The sequence below is a fragment of the Pleurodeles waltl genome, chromosome 1_2, assembly GCF_031143425.1.
Source record: "Pleurodeles waltl isolate 20211129_DDA chromosome 1_2, aPleWal1.hap1.20221129, whole genome shotgun sequence".
In the NCBI taxonomy this organism is placed as follows: domain Eukaryota; kingdom Metazoa; phylum Chordata; class Amphibia; order Caudata; family Salamandridae; genus Pleurodeles; species Pleurodeles waltl.
The window spans coordinates 504463816-504478952 of record NC_090437.1 but is presented as its reverse complement, the minus strand read 5'-3'; positions in this window follow the sequence as shown (position 1 = coordinate 504478952).

Sequence of the window (15137 nt, the reverse complement as noted above, 5' to 3'; positions counted from 1 at the left end):
TACATACATCTGGCAGATGTAAATACCTTTGTTGATATTCTGAAATCACATTTCACCCCTACTGGGGCATGAACCCTAATCTCACAAAGCCCCCCACACCTATACAAGATAGAACATAACAATCCCATGGGGTGTTATTTTAAGTAAAGAAGGACCATTAGCTTTGACAAGGGGTCAACTCATCAATATATAAGGCAAGCCTGTTGTCTTTGTCAAGGGTTCACCACATTAAAGTGTAAGGCAATTCCTATCGGCTTAGCCAAAGGAATCACCACATTTAACATAAGGCAATAATCCAATTGAATAAATAACCATGTGAAAATACTTCATTATAAATATAAACATTGCCGTGTTCCTGAACATACATGTTCAATAAAACATTTTCAAAAATAGCATATGCCAAAATCTGTTGTTAGCACACTCAGGCAACATAAAAATTCATAGCAACATCACCAAATAAAATGATGGACACAGTGTTGAAACTTTTCAAACACTCTCCTCAATCACAGTTCTGGGTTTAAATCATTGTTATTTTGCTTGCTACGTTAGGTCGTCTCTGGACTGGAAACAAGCCTCCTGGGACCAGTTTTGGGGTTTCAATGCTCATCAGCTAGACTAGCATAAATCCAGTGGTGCAGCAAGCAAGGGATCCACGTCTGGGCATACCCTAGCCACTTAGAGCGCACATAGCAGCATCCCAAAGTAAAATGATGGACAAAGTGTTAAAACTTTTCAAACACATACCACCAATCACTGATTTGGGTTTAATCCATTGTCATTTTGCTCACTACGTCACCTTAGTTTGGACCCAGCCGTCTGCAAATCAGTCTTGATCCTGCTCCCCATGGGAGCTGTCCAGCCACAACTACTAAGCGAGGTTCCCCCTGCACCGGAATCAAGCATCCTGGGACCAGTTTCAGGGTATCACCTCTCATCAGCCAGACTAGATTGAAACCAAAGGTGCAGCAAGCAAGGGACCCATGTCTGGACATACCCTGGCCACTTAAGGTGCACTGAGCAACATCATTAAAATAAAATGATGGGCAGAGTTTTGAAACTTTTCAAACACTCTCCCCAGTCACAGAGCTGGGTTTAATCCATTGTTATTTTGCTCCCTACGTTATGCCCTCTGTGGACTGGAAACAAGCATCCTGGGACCAGTTTTGGAGTATCACCCCTCATCAGCCAGACTAGCTTAAATACAATGGTGCAGCAAGCAAGGGACCCCCTTCCGGGCATACCAAAGCCACTTAGGGTGCACATGGCAACATTACAAAATAAAATGATGGACGGAGTGTTGACACTTTTCATACACTCACCCCCAGCCACCGATGTAGTTTTAATCCATTGTTATTTTGCTCACTATGTCACCCTAGTTTGGACCCTGATTCCCATGTGAACTGTCCAGCCGGAACTGCCAAGCCAGGTTCTCCTAGGACCAGAAACAATGATCCTGGGACTGGTTTTGGGGTATCACCTCTCATCAGCCAGACTAGCTTGAATTCAGGGGTGCAGCAAGCAACGGACCCATGTCTGGACATACCCTAGCCACTTAGGGTGCACAGAGCAACATCACAAAAATAAAATAATGGACGGAGTTTTGAAAAATGTCAAACACTCACCCCCAGTCACAGATCTGGGTTTAACTCATCGTTATTTTGCTTGCTAGGTGACACCAGTTTGGACCAAGCCATATGCAAATTAGTCTTGACCCTGCTCTCCATGGGAATGATCCAGCCTGATCTGCCAAGCCAGCTCATCTCTGGACTAGAAACAAGAATCCTGGTACCAGTTTCGGTTTCAGGGGTGTCTCAATATTTAAAAGGAAAGTGTAGGCCTTTCAAAAGGGGTTATATTGACAGGCTGAATTTTAAGTTTAAAACTGCCGTAGAAGGTTAGCTGCGTGCAACTGCTAAGCTGCACACATCAGTAGTAGTTTACTCGCAGCCTGCACACATGACTGCACACATGTGCCTGGTGCAGTTACCCTAGCTTGCTGCAGCAGCCTTAACTTAAAAGGCGGACTCTGACAAGCTCAGTCCAATTACCATGCAATTCCTGTGACAGAGACTCATTAAAGGTCTAAGAATGGATTGATCAAAAGCAAAAAAGCCTGGCAGAAATAAACGGGTTGAGCCCATTTGCAACAGTGTACTAATGTCATGAACTACTTTTTATGTTATACAAGTTTGCATGAGGAAAATAGTAGCACTTCTTAGTCACCATAATAGACTAATCAAAAGCTGAAGTGTTTTGTATAGAAAGCACGAAGTCGCATGACGCATAGGTTTCCACTATCCGTTGTTAGTAACACACTGCTGTGCTAAGTTACGCCTCTTTCGTTCTGACCACGATTCTTTTTTTGAGGGATGAAATTGATGACTGGCACTCCATTTTTTTATGTTTTTTATTCTCTGTAGATACCTTTGAGAGAAACGATGTGTGAGTTTACCTTTTATGACCAAAAAACATGCAGTATATGAAATACAGTACTCTTTTGATGTGCACGAGAAAAGAGCAGGAACTGGGCCTGCTAGAACCTGCCTGTGGCATGGTCAGGGTGAGGGTGGATATTCTTTTTTCCTCTTTTGTACATTTAATGTTGTATTCGTAAGAATACTTTTTGTGAGTCAGTATTTGCTTTTGCGTTTTTTAATAATGTAAGGTAAAAGATGTTTTGCTTATCTGCTACAAATACATATTTTCAATTTTCACTATTAATAACACAATTTCGAATGATACTTTTTTATTTAATCGGTTCTTCGTGGTTGCATTGCTAACACGCGATCAAAAGCGAGGTCTTTTGATGCGTGAATTAAAATTCTCAAATCTAAACGCCTCACGATCAGGAAGGAAAAAAGAAGATGCAGGAGTATTGAATGGGGAATAGGAGATAGAGACTCAAGAGAAACAAGCATTTGCAATGCAGTGGCTCTCGCGTTTGCTCGAGTTAGAGCTATTAGCGTTGTAAATTCCTAACTGGATTTTTCTTGCCGCACAAACTGAAAATGAAAAATAAATCAGTTGACATAAGCGAGCTGATTCCAAGCGCCACCGCCGTCATAAGCGTGAGCGCGAATGAGAGACACAAAAGGAAAAATACGTTTTCTCGCAGTCAGAGTTATCGGGAAAAGTGCAATTATCCAGGTAACATTATCAATGGCCAAGCTGGTAACAAAACATCAGGCATTTACCAATGAAAGCAAAGGATTTTTGAAAGGCAAGCCCATGAACGAGTAATAGTGATGGGCGTCTGGCAGGCGTGGTTAAAAGCCCAGATACGTACCAACATGTCGGTAAAGTAGCGCTTGCGCCCTGCTATGCTCTACCTAGAAAAAACAGAGTCTAATCAGCAGTAGCAGTGAAATGATCTAAAGGCAGGAGTGTGAATTCCTGACATTTTATATGCAACACAACTAAGCATGCTGGGAGTTGTACATCCTTGCTTATAATAGGAAAAGTGTTACTTTTTGTTTTAAGTACTTTTAAATAAAGCGGGCCTAGCTTACATGAGTAGCAGAGCACATCAAAGAGAACATTTCTCATTTCTGTGGTCTAGTTACACACAGCTCCAGCTTTCTGCAGCAGATGGCTTTGTATACAATACACCACAGAGCCAATCCTTGCTAAATATTAGATGAATTTCTTGTCAGTCTCGGTTGCCTTACTCTTACAGGTGGCTTTCCTCCCTATTCTGTATTTGACCCGCCAACAGGAGCTTCTGGGTTCCAACACTGGTAAATCTGTCATTCCTCCTGCTTGTCTTTTGAAACAATAGGTAATATTCCTTTTATTTTGGCTTACCTACTTCAATACCTATTTCCTCAGGCTTTCCAAAATGGAAATTGTTTTAATTTGATTTTGAGGTTATTTTTTGCACAGTACTTATTCTCCATTAGTTTTTCAGTTGCAACAGAAACCAAATGACCCCCCAGCTCACACAATGAGACGCAGCTGGGTGTCAGTCAGACAGAAGACAGTAGTGCAACCCCCCATGCCTTTGAGCACTGCTTATGTGAGAAAATTATTGTTTTGACATGTGCTCCTCTTCTATCTGCTGCTAGATAAATCCTCAACATAGGCAAAATTACACAATATATTACATTACTAACAAATTATTGTGCTGAGTCATACTAAAGCATTGGACAGCCCATAACCATGGGCATTCAAACCAGCAGCATTGTGACCAAAATACCAGAACTACTGTTCTTCACAATATTGTTACCATGATAGTAAAAGCAAGACAAGCACTGGCAATGCCAATCTGTCTCACATGTATATTTACATATGAGTGAGACCAACTGGCATTGCCAAAGCTTGTTATTGTTGGAGGAGCACCTTCAATGAGATGTGTGGGGTCTAGCTGAAGACATATTGCAATTATGTCCACCACCGAACTTCTCAGGGAATGCACCTATTATTCAGAATGCTCTTCCAACACATAAAAAGCTGGCTTCTTCACTACAATTTTTCCAAACTAAAGGATCATTAATTAAACCTGTTCTAACACTGCCGAACATGGCATATATATAACATGCTGATGAGACACATATCCTGCAGAGGCATGTTCTATACATGAAGGTGCCATGTGTTGAGTCATCTGCGAACTGCTGGATGAAGAGTGAAATGGAAGTATAACTTGACATAGATGTGGTTGCAAATGTTTAACCAATTAGATAACTTGGAACCACGTCGCACACGTGGTCTAAAGTGGTTGTAGGGCAAAGTGCCGTTGCTACAACCCCTCAATTGGTGATGGCTACGTATTCTATTCAAATTCTTGAAATAATTTCAAATTCTTGAAATCATTTAAAATACTAGGGCATAAAATTTCAGGTAAAAAACAGCTAGTGCAAAATATTGTTATTGGACAGAGTCGGGACTTATGCCCCATTCTTAGTTCTCCCCTTTAAAAAATGGGAATAACAGGTGTCAAGGATCTTTGCAATCAGTATTACCAAAAAGCATTGTACACGTGCCCTATTGTGAACATGCAAAATATATATACTGGTCACTTGCCTTACTAGAGTACATAATATGTTCTACTTACACTATCCTCACAATGAACTTCTATTGTAAAGGAGGCTGACACCATTTGGTGCAGTATATCAAAAACTATTAAATATATACTAAATAAACAGAATGAGGTAAGGATGTAAGATTTGGTTACTGGACATACAATTGCAGGACCTACCCGGGATCACATTTGTTATTTTCATGTCAAAAGCAGTAATAGAACCCAGGTGTCTGGGTTCACATCAGCAACAAAGCTATTAGAAAACATTGCCATTAAGATTTGTGATGCAGAGGAAGTTGATATGTGTGTACAAAAGAGGTAAGCCGCCAGCATCATGTTTGCAAAGAATAACCGTAGTAAAGAGCATGTTTTGAATGAAATGGGACATACATCTCCTGAGCTTTGTGCTTTTTAATGTGGAATGATTGGGCCCTAGTGGGAATGGGGACATATTATATTGACAAGTCAACAAGAGGATCCTCAGATCCTTAAAAGGTTTGAATTTGAGGATCATGGAGATTCAAACTCATGGGGTCTAAAGAAGAGGCGGGTCCTCTTTAGAAGTGTATGACGGGGAGTCTGTTCAAGAAATAGGGCATTTCCTGCCTCAGAAACCATAAAAAATGAGTTAAAGCTATTGGCGTTGTAAACTCCTCACTGGACTTTTCTTGCCACATCAACTGAAAATGAAAAGTAAAACAGTTTCACATAACTAACCAAACTTTTCTTGCCACATAAAATGAAAATGAAAAGTAAAACAGTTTCACATAAGCGACCTGATTGCCGCCCTGAACGCAAAGCAGACACACAAAAGGAAACAGAAGTTCGCTTGCAGTGAAACGTATCGGCAAAGGTGCAATTATCCATGTAACAGGGTCAATGTCATGCAAAGTGCTCGACTAGTGCCCAGCAAGATCGCTCTGCCTACGAAATAAAGAGAAAAAGTAGTCCAGAAACCATACCGAAAACATGGAGCCTCGTATGTTTTCAGTAGTTCGACGGTGCGCTCGAGGAGAGCTAAACACTGGAAAAGGCATGACGTATGCATGCCTTTTGACTAATTAAATCAAGCAAATTTTAAAAGACAAGCCCAAGAACCAACCAAACTGAGGGGTGTGACATGGGCGTGGTTAAAAGCCCACAGAGAGATTACACCAGGGACAGAGCGCTTTGCACTCAACCCTAAAAAACATTGCCAGGATGCCACCTATCTCCTACAAAGGAGTATTGCAGATAAAGTCTGACAATGTTGTATCACACAATTATCATGCTTATAAGTGTAATATTTCTAAGTATTTGGTTGTAATAATATTATAATAATTTTGTGTAACATTTATAAACAACCAGCACAATTAATATTTTGGTGTTCATTAACAAGTTATACATTCAACTCATCATGCATACCAAATTTGGGAGAGTGCTTTCTAATCATTCTTAAAATAAATGTGCTCAGCAGCCTCTTAGGACATCAACTCTTCTCTCACCTGGAGTGGAGTAGTATTACTTCAAGCCAAATTAATGTTCATTTCTGGAAAACAAGTAACCATCACATGAAGTACAACATTCATGGGCCAATTTGTTTTAAATATTTATAGAAAAAGAAACATACACTAAATGGTACTTGAATAGTTCTTTAAAATTCCTGCTTTGCTTAGTTCACCTCAACCATTATCTTTCTTGACCCAAGGTGCTAATCCGTATATTTGCAGCTCAGGGCCTAGTTTTTGTTTTTAGTGCACTGTGTCTGCTTGCAACTTACTCACTGTCCAGAGACAGAAATGTTCTAAAATCCGGCTTTATTAAGTGGCAGAAAGGTTTATGTTTGACAGCCAATTTATTTCATATTTATTTGTGTAGGAAATTTGGGTCACTGGTAAGTGGGGTGAAAACCTACTCAAGCAGCAACAATGACTCTTATCAGGGTGAAAAACAAGCAAACCCCTAATTAACCTGTGCTCAACCCTCTGGTAGCCTGGCACAAAAGCTGTCATTTTTAACTTAGAGGCAATGTGTAAAGTATTTATGCAGCATTTGAAACAATAATAAAGGAAAAACACAACACAAGAAAAATCGCACAACAATTTAGACAAACATTTGCAATGCAATGGGTGTTGCATTTGTTCGAGTTAGAGCCATGACCGTGGACTTTTCTTGCCACATATACTGAAAATGAAATGTAAAACAGTTTCACATAAGCGAGCCAACAGCCACCATGAGTGTGAAGGAGACACACAAAAGGAAAAGAAAAGTTCGCTGGCAGTCAAACGTATCGGCAAAAGTGCAATTATCCATGTTACCGGCAAAAGTACAATTATCCATGCAACCGTCAAAAGTACAATTATCCATGTAACAGAGTCGATGTCATGCAAATCGCTTGACAACTGCCCAGCGAGATTGCACTGCACGGGAAATAAAAATAAAAAGTAGTCCAGAAGCCATGCAGAAAACACAGAGCCTCGTATGTTTTCAGTAGTGTACCGGTGCTCTCGAAGAGGGCTAAACACCAGAAAAGGCATGACGTATGCCTGCTTTTCACTAATGAAATCAAGCGAATTTTAAAAGGCAAGCCCATGAACCAACCAAACTGATGGGCATGACATGGCAGTGGTTAAAAGCCCGCAGAGAGATGACAACAGAGGCCGGAGCGCTTGTGTTGTGTACCCTAAATGACAGAGTAAAGCTTAATAGACTATTTGGCACCCAAATAACAAAATTCCAATTAGTGGAACTGGAAACATGCAATTTTAAAGGTTTGGTGAAAATCAAGTGCTAAGAAGCAAAAACGCCAAATGTGGTTATCTGGTCACAGTATTCAGGGCCCAAGTCACAGGTTCAGGCAGACAGCGATGGAGTATTCCTCAGATACAGGACTGCGATCAGACAACTGAAAAGTACCTTGTGGCCTTGGCATCGAGATGCAAAGTCTTTGCATCAAGCTGTATGGGCCGGTGTCAAGGAGCCCTCAATAAGGATCTGCGATGCAAGGTCTTGCACTGAAAAGTGGTATGCAGTGACAAAGTTGATGATAGTCAACAAATGCCTGCAATGCGAGCTCCCACTTCATCATCAAGGAAATCAGCTGGGCTTGCAAAGACTTGTGTTTTGATGCATTGGCATTTCACACTGAGCCGTTCTTGGCATCAGGCTACATTGGTCTCAAAGAACCACTGTAGTTTGTGAGGAATTGAGCTGAAATGCATCGAGGACTAGCTGCATTGTGCTGGGTCGCAGTCAATGGTGAGCTGAGTCGTGCTGCATCAAGATATGTTGAGCTACGTCAAACTTGAAGAAGCCTCTTATGTCCCTGTGGCTTGATTACGGGGCCAGCCAAATGACCCTTGGAGAGTTCCTGGAGTTCTGGGTCCACACAAGCATGTTGGATTCAGTTGGGCAGCTAACAGCAGCAGAAAAGTTCTGGTGCAGTAACAGCAGGCCTTCGTCACCAAAGCTCTAATCAGCAAGCAGGCTAACAGGGCAGACTTTACAGCTGGTCAGTCCTTCTTCCTGGCCGAGTCCACAGGTCCAGAAGTGATCTTAAGAGCTGGGTTTGAGGTCCAATAGTTATACCTGGTGACCACTTTGAGGTGGGAGAATCTTCTACCACAGAGGTATGTGGAATTTCCAGCCTTCCTGGCCTAGCCCGACATGCCTGGGGGCACAAAAGACTGATGTGAAACCATTTGTGAGTGTGCTGAGGCAGAGTCTCTGTCATGTGCAAGTGTGGTAGGTGGCAACTCCCCCCCTCATCCTGACAGAGATGGCCCATTATGACAACACTCATTCCCCTTTATCTCACTGTCTGGGAGTAATACAAAAAGACCAACTGCCAGCTACATCTGGATCCCAGGATACAGGCTCCAGGCACCGAACGGTTGGGGCAGGAAAATGCCAACTTTGTAAATGTGGCGTTTTCCGAATTGTGACTTAAAATGCAACATTACCGTTAAAGAGGATTTTACATTACAATTCCTTGGCGACCAAACTCGACCTCCTACCTGCTCCCAATTGAAAGCTATTACTTATTAAATGTAATACAGTAATCCAATGTCATCCTATGAGAAAGGTAGGCACTGCAGTAGTGAAAAACAAATATAAAGTTTTTTCACCACCAGGACCTGTAAAAGTTAAAAGTACATATCCAACTTTTTAAATACACTGTGCCCTGCCCCATGGCACAACGCGTCAGGAATTGACAAGTGGTAGTTCGAGAAGCGCCCTGGTGAAAGTTGCACAAGTAGTGAGAATGCAGAAATAAGCGACAGATAAACATGAGAGTTTGGACAACGTGCAGCGTTTGAGCCTATGTGTTAAGGTACTTACCTCTCCGTTAGTCCTGAAGAGGCCCATATGTGAAGGGGCGGAAACGCATCAACCTTACAATTGGAGAGGTTGCAAAGAAAATTGATTTAACCTTTAAGGTTTTTTGGACAACATCTCTTCTTAAATAATGACGGGAAGCAAAAAGGACTAGAGATGTGATTAATTAGGCAACCATCTCTGATAAGTGGATTATTGTTATCATTAATGAAGATAACCACAGTGATTGAAAATATGGAAAGCTGTGAAAGACCTTGTATATATGTATATATGGATATTTATCTGTTTGTATAATCATCCTTCTGTATAATCGTTTTTGTGAATTATTTTTTGACTATCCTTGATGTTGGAGAAGTAGAATGAAATAATTAATCATGTAATTAAATTGCAATATCAATGATTGATTTATAGTTTCATTGAATGCAAATCAACGTTTGAATTTTTCCCTACTATTTGAACATTTGTGTTTACATATTGTCCATGGGGTGTTTAAGGCTTTCCATAGGGGTGACTTATGTATATTAAAAAGGAAGGTTCAGACCCAGCAAAAGATATATTTTGTTAGGTCGAAATGACAGTTTAAAACTAAACAAAGAGGCTGCAGTAGCAGGCCTTAGATATGATTGAAGGGCTTCTTAAGTGGGTGGCACAATGAGTGTTGCAAGCCTACTAGAGCATTTAATTTACAGGCCCTGGGTATGTGAAGTACCACTTTACTAGGAACTTACAAATAAATGAAGTGTGCCAGTTGGGTGGAAGCCAATGTTCCCATGTTTTGGGGAGCACTTTAGTACTTGTTTGCAGTGGTAAAGTCCTAAGGCTAGCAAAAACTATTCCAGCAAAAAACGGAGAATTGAAGGCAAAAAGTTGGGGAAGACCACACCAACGATGTTAGGTTCAATAACTTGGAATTTACATGTTGTTCTAGAGGACAGGAAATGTAGAAACAATGCTGTTGGTATTGCCTCTTCATCTGTGATTGGAGATAATAGGTGAATATCTGCTTTTGGCTTCTAGGAGCTTTGCCAAACTCATTGATGGTTTTCAAACAACATATACCTGTGAAGAGAAAGAGATATTCATCTTCAACATAGTAAGCTTCCCTGTAGCCACAACGGGGGCATTACTTCTTGTGTTGACAATGTGAAGTCCAAATGAAAACCGGGATAGAGGATACGCTTGTGGTAGAAAATGACAAATATTTGAGTGCTAGCATCCTCATTGCTGGCCACTCCTATAATCTTCTATGCCAACAGACCAGCGACTCTTCATCTATAGCTGTCTATCTGCAGATCAGTACTAGTATATTTGCAGACATTTCAACCCCAGGACAAACATCAACACACGCTGGACACCGGCATTTGCCCCACGATGATTGCCATTAATTTTTCTTTTTGCAGAGGGGTGCCCAATACACATACTACCCATTCCACTGTGCCTACAGGCAGTTCATAATCTGCAAATACAGTACTGTTATACCTTACAAAACTTAGGGTGGTCTTCCCCATCTTTTTGCTTACCTTCTCTACTTCTCTGACATCAATTCTGCTGGTTTTATGACTGCTAACCAGTGCTAACGTACTTATGCTCCTCCCCTGAATCATGGTAACATAGGCTCAACCCCAATTGGCATATTTAACTGTGCCCAGGGCCTGTAAATTAAATACTACTTGTGGGACTGCAGTACTGGTTGTTCCACCTACCTAGGTAGCCCTATAACAACATTTTAGGCCCACCATTGCAGAGCCTGTGTGTTCAGTTTTGCACTGCCATGTCAACCTTCCAAATAACCACTTTTGCAGGTCCAAACCTTCCATTTTTATTCATATGTCACCCCTACGGTAGTCCCTGGACAACCAAGAGGACAGGGTGCTATGTATTTAAAAGGCAGAGCGTGTGCTTTTATGTTTTACATGTCCTGGTAGTGAAAAACTCCCAAAATATTTTTTTACTACAGTTACGCCTATCTTTCTCATAGGATAACATTGGCATGACCTTATTGCATCTTATAAGTGTAATACAAAATCTGAAAGAGATACGTTTGTCAAGTTTGTGTCTCTAGTCTAACAATTTAAAATCACAACTTATGGTGAAGGCTGTGACTGATAGGCTATCCACAGCCTGAAGGGCCCTCCTGGGCTGGATGGGAGGGAGAACCTGACACACCTGAATGGGCTATTTCCTGTCCTCAACAAAGGGCTGCAGACTCACCTGTAGTGAGTCTGGAGCAAGGTGCCCTTCAAGAGACCTTTATTTCAAGTCTACCCCACTTCAAAGGCACAACTGAGTATAAGTACTGGACCTTTGCCACTACCATTTCAGTACACTTCTTGCTCTGAGGTTACTCTGTCAAGAAGAAGGACTGACATGCTGCTGCTAGGACTGCCACTCTGCTGGGACTCTACTCCGCTGGACTCCTGCTCTGCTGTGCTGACCTGCTGCCTGATGCCCTCCTTGCATGGGAATGAGAAAGACTGGACCTGCATCCCTCCATCCCAGAAAATAAACGGTCTCCAAGGGCTTGCTGGCATACCTTCTGTTTTCTGAAGTCTGAGGTACACAAAATACGTCCAACTCACCTGCTACAACACCTGGACCCTGCCAACTGTGAGTCCTGACCTGCCAAGTGATGACAAACGGGTCCTGGGCACCTGGAAGTGGGTATAAAGTGCGGTTTTGGTCAAATCAATTCTTCACAGCTTCTGCTTGGATCAGGACAGGGGCATCACCCCTGATGGTTGGATCGGAACTGGCGTATTAGCCCGATTGTGTGAATGGGAGTGAACACATCACCTCTCCAGCATGGATTGACCTCGGATCATCACCTTCAGAATGGCCACATCTTGGACCCAGCACATCACTGCTATTGCATGAAGAAACCTGATGCATCTTCACCAGTGCTTGGAAATAACTAACGCATTGCCTGCACTGCAAGGATCAACACCAACGCATTGCTTCCGTCTGCTCCCTGCATCGTCAACATTGACGCACCCTGGATCAAGGTACTTTGTTCAGCGGGCCTAAGTGGGTCCCTGTATCCGGCCTGTGTATCATCTTGATCAGCCTGAAAATGTTACTTTTACTGACCAGATATGCATGAGTGGCTCTTCTTTCTTCTGAGTGCTATTTTACAGTTTGTTCCTATAAAATTAATTACTCAGGTTCTACCTATTGGATTTTTGTTTTGGTCTTGTATTTATTAAACTAAGTTCTAATTTTTCTAACCAGGTGTTGTATCGTTTTGTGTGGTGTTTTCACTGTTTTACTGTTTGAAGTGTTGCACAAATACTTTACACATTGCTTCTTAAGTTAAGCCTGAATGCTTTGTGCCAAGCTAGCAGAGGGTGAGCACAGGTTAACCTAGGGTGTGTTTGTGACTTTCCCTGATTAGGATTGTGGTTCTTGATTGGACAGGGGTCATACCTCCGGCAATCCAGAAACCCAATTACTATCAAGCACTGTTGCATTAAGTGCTGCAGTGGAGGTGGCTTGATGTCCTTCTGCACAATTAATGCAGGCCAATGTCTGCATACCGTCATACTACTGTGCCATTTTCTCAGCTGACTTTGGTGAAAGTGATGGCATTTGGTATTAGTCAAGTTTTCGTCAAGTTTAAGATAAGTTAACATCTGGAAAACATAACTAAATTGGCTTTATTTTTAGATAAATTAAAACAGAGATTTAGGTTTGGCCAGTGGTGGCTCAGTAGAGAAGGATCAACTTTTACCAATGCTGTGTGAGGCTGCTATTTTTTGTTCTGCTACTATCCCGATTGTGGTGCACCCCCTTATACCAATGCTGGCACTGCTCTATTCAGAATCAGAATGAGGAAATACCTCTCCATTTGACCTTAAACATTTGATCTATATTGCTAATTTACAAACACTCTGTCCACAATCCAGGACTTATACTTTGCATAATATTTAGTGAATGCAGAATAAAATTAGATACTTCACAATAGTGACATAGATAAAACACAGTGGCACAGATGTACTACTCTGAGGGTCACTATACTTTCCGTAACCTGAGATTTAACTGTAAATATATAGCTCATAATGGAAAATGTCAATATCTTCAGTGAATTTAAACTTATTTTCTGTCATTAGCTCTTCCCGCAGCACACAACTCGGTGGCATGGCCTACTGCAGTATTATTGGTTGATGTGAGCTTTAGGTGTGTTCTTGACATCCAGAGTTTGATTAGGCTGAAGTAGGCTGAGTTTGTCATGGGAAGCTGTGCTTCCACTATGAAGTGTGCTGCATTAATCATGCGGTACAATGGACTTATCTTCAAGGAAACAGGCAGATGTAAACCTGCCAGCTTCTGACATCCCTGTCATTAAAACCACAGCAATGGTGCCTCATGAAGTGGGTCATCTGGTTTGAGTAAGCTACAAAGGCAGTTCCAGTGGGCATTGTATTTGGTGCTATTAAATTGCTATCTTTTCAGTGACTATCGGGTTCTAGAAGTGATTGATTGACTACTATATATAACATATTCTCACCCCAGCTCACCTGAAATGACATGTACAACAAAGGCTGTATGCCAGAATATTCATAACAAAAATATTGTTTGACATAAATATAGTTGTCTTAATATCAGTTACAAGAATGTCACTCCATGGAGTTTAGATTTTCTATTATTAGCACCACTGGAGTGATATTTTCTTAAAAGTTAGGACAGAACGTTTTTGCCAGGGAAAATAAGGCCATGATTTTTTGGCCCACAATGCAATGGAAACATGTCCTTTATCATGATCATTATTTTGTGTTAACTTCTTTCTCAGCTATGGAAACAGAGGATCACAGTACATCACTTCTATAATTACCAATGGGAAGACTTCTGGGAGTTGGATATAAATTAGTGGTGTTTTTTCCTCATCGCAAATACCACCACCCCTTCCCTTTGTCAACAGTAGCAACTGAACTTCTGGACCTTAGTTGCATCTTCTCATTTTACGTCTTCTAGTGCAAATTCCTCAGGCACTACAGTTCACCACAGAGTGTTTCCACAACAACACTGGCAACAAGGAGAGGGTTTCCCTTCACAAAAGTAGTTAGAGTTTGGTGTCACCTATGGTGGTGTTTATTTGGGGTTACTGTGTCTTCACTGTGAAACATTAAGAAAAAACAATTTAATCCACATCACTGTTGACCTCCCAAACTAACCAGCAACCAGCTATTTCCCCATCCTCGTAAGGACTTGGGGTACAGCAGGTGTATCAGCAGACTCATCCCAGGAACACAAATTCAAGAATATATTCCTTAATAGCTCAGCAGTGAGCCCAGGTTTGTATCCACCACTTCTTGGCATCTGAAGTATTCATAAGGACCTGAAGACCTCCTATATCATATGAATTCTAAAAATACAAAACAACCCAGCATTTCCTTCTAAGCATTGAAGCATAGTCAATAGACCATTCTTATGCAAATCTTTGAAGGATCTAAACCAAATAGCAACATTAATTGAAACAATCCAATACACTCCCTCCTGGTTGTTTATGGTTGCAGCCTTCACCGACACATGGGATGGCATCAAAACAACAGATGTTTCAATTATAATTATTGTTCTTTTGCCACTAGATATCTCTTCTGACCATAACACCATTCATCATTCTAACTCTTCTTCAGAGGCCTGTCAACATGGGAATATTGGGTAATGTTCTTCAATTGATTTTCCCTTACTGTGCAGACGAATAGCTTATGATCTCACATTTTCCTTTCACTTCTGTGCCACTCACTCTCACAGTCAGAGTCCATTTTCTTCCCACTCCCTTTAATTTATAGTTCAGCCCTCATCCTTA